Genomic DNA, 2,942 nt, shown 5'->3' with positions numbered 1-2,942 from the left:
CGCGCCTTGGCTCGCTGCGCTGGCCGCGACCCCGCCCGGGCCCGCCCCCGACGGCCCGGGGCGGGGGTGGGCGGCCCTCGGAGGGCGGGGGCCTGTGCGAGCCGGCCCGGCCCGCCCACGGGCTCTGGGCAGCGCATCCTCTCCTGCCCGCGCCCCGCCAGCCCTCTGGGGACAGAAAACCCCGCAGGAAACGCGCGCAGCCCGCCCGGGGCCAGCGGGAGAGGGCGCAGACGCACACACCCATAGCCCGCAGGAGGGACCCTGGTTTTCAACGGTCTCCCGACATCTCACGTTCAGTCGCTTCCTTCCAGTGTCATTTTCCTCTGGGGGCACACAAAGTGAGCCATTGAAATGACACAACTGGTGGGTTGGAGACATTGTTCCCCCAAATACTTGGTTTCCTAAAGGTCACGGAAGCATTTCGAAAGAAAACAATTCAGGGGAAGGCACACATTCATTAGAATAACATTAAGAACACTCTAATCGGCAGGTTAAATTTTTTCTAAAAGAACAGGAGAGAATATTGTTCCACCTTGTGTAACAGTTGTTGCTGAGTACAGTGCAATGTGTGACACCGTTGACCACTTGCTTTTCTTTTACACAAAATACACCATTTAACAGACAGAACTAATACGGTAATAGAAGTCCCAGCACAGTGGTGGCCTCCCGGGGGGAGGGGGCGGGGGGAGGGCAAGTGATTGGAAAGACCCACCAGCGAACTTTTGGGGGTGACAGATGAGTTCCGTTGGTTGGAATGTGTGTTACATGGATTTTGCGTTTGTCAAAAGTATCCACTTTAAGTAAGATCTGTGGATTTCACTTTGTAAAGTTTACCTCAATTTTTAAAACTCTTAAAACAACATTTGCAGGTCCTTGGATCTGTCACTTAGCCTTCAAAAGGTAGCACAATTATTCAGTCCTCAGAGGTTGTCTTAAGGTCCAGGATTGCTAATTCTAGCAGTATTAATTAAATCCATCCAAAGTTTCAAAAAAAAGGCTTTAACGCCATCATTCAATTTCACTGCCAGTAGAGTTACCCAGACTAATATCCATTTATCGAGTTGGGATTCCTTGTCAACTACATACCATAGTCCCTGGTGTTTTCCTTTTCTGGTCTTTTTTTTTTTTTAAGATGGTATTTATTTATTTTTAGAGAGAGGGGTTGGGAGGAGGAAAGAGAGTGAGGAAACTTCAGTGTGTAAGAAAAACATCCATAGGTTGCCTCTTGCATGTCCCCCACTGGGGAACCTGGCCTTCAACCCAGGCATGTGTCCTGACCGGGAATTGAACCAGCAACCTTCCTGTTTGTGGGAGGACATCAAACCCACTGAGCCATGGACAGGGACCATGTTATACAATTTAAATAGACAAAGTGTGTCTCAGATGGGCTGGGCCCTGATGAGTCTGGTTGAGAAGCTCTTGGGAAGTGGGTAAAAGACGCAGATTTAGGTTTGCGAGTCAACTCGTAACACAAATCCAGAATCCCTCATTTTCATTAACACTTTAACTAGGACCCTACCATGTACAATCACTGACTTAGGCCCATCGGAATTCAAAAGAAGTGTGATTTGACAATCCTTGAACCTGAAGGAAACCAATTTCTCTATTTTCTTATGGCATTCAGACAACCATTAGAGAACAATACAAAATAGAGTCAAGTTTATTGGACAGACAATAACCCTTATGGAGTTTAGAGATCGTAGAGTTGTGCACTGGAAACAAATTTTTCTAGAGCAGGTGGGATTGGTTAGTATGGATGGGGGTGGGTAAGCGAGTGGGAAGAAAGAAGGAAGTTTGGATAGACAAGGGAAATGCGTCCCAGAAATAGGAAGGGGGGCACCTCGTGCTGTTCCCTTGACCCAGTGCCTCCCACCTACTGCTGGTCACTTGGTCCTCGTGAGTAGTTTACTGAGCTGTTTCTCTCCCACAGGCCTTCCCAGATTCTTCCATCAGCCCAGTGCGCACACCCCTTCCACGACACACAAGTCATTCCATCCTCAGCGAAGGCTCTCCCCTGTCCATATCCGCAACTAGGCTACCCTCTGAAGGGCAGGAGCTGCATCTTATTTGCTCTCGTAGCCCACGCCCACCAGTGGCCCACACAGTTCCTCACACTAAGTCAGTACGTAATAAAGAATCTATTTTTTAATTGAATTAAATGGAAGACAAAGTAGGAAGAAGTGAAGCCAAGTTATAACAGGTAAACACATTAGAGTTCAATCATTCGGTACACATTTACTAAGTGCTTACTGTGTGCCAGGCCCTGCTGCAGGCTCTGAGAATATATCCACGAACAGACAAAAATCTCTGCCCCTGTGGAGCGTCTACTCTAGATCTGAGAGATTGGATTAGCGGTAAATGTAGATAAATCCAACCACACCTACCAGCTAAGAAAGAGACACACACAGTTGAAGAGTTTAATTATCAGTGCTGTAAAAGTCTGCAGTTGATACGCAGTTTTTATTATGTATTGTACTTACAATTTAAATTCACAAAATGTTCATGCCCGGGTACCACTATAGGAATCCTAATGTAAGACTATACGTAGAACCTTATTGGCAACGTGAGAGATTTTCGAGGATCATGTTGAGCATGTCCGGTTTTACACTCAGGCACAGCGTTCAGAACCTAGCCATCTCATAAGCTGCGGCTCTGCCGCACCAGAACGGAAACTCGGAGATGGCTGGACCAGGAAGCACCATGGTAAGTGGCTGAGAGTGATGACACGGATTCACATCTGGTCATCTCAGTCCGGTAACAGGGAGGAGGACGGAGTACATTCCCGTGAACACACCGGTCGATCAACAGTGGAATCACATCCACAACTTTAAAACAATTCATGAGCCGTTCGCCATTCTTTTAAAACCACTAAAATAGTAAGAGCTTGAGGTCATTAATATTTATAATCAACTCTTGATTATAACATTGTAACATATACTGGC

Source organism: Desmodus rotundus, chromosome 13 (assembly GCF_022682495.2).
Source record: "Desmodus rotundus isolate HL8 chromosome 13, HLdesRot8A.1, whole genome shotgun sequence".
Classification (NCBI taxonomy): domain Eukaryota; kingdom Metazoa; phylum Chordata; class Mammalia; order Chiroptera; family Phyllostomidae; genus Desmodus; species Desmodus rotundus.
The sequence above is the reverse complement of the archived record's forward strand: the minus strand, read 5'-3'. Positions refer to the sequence as shown.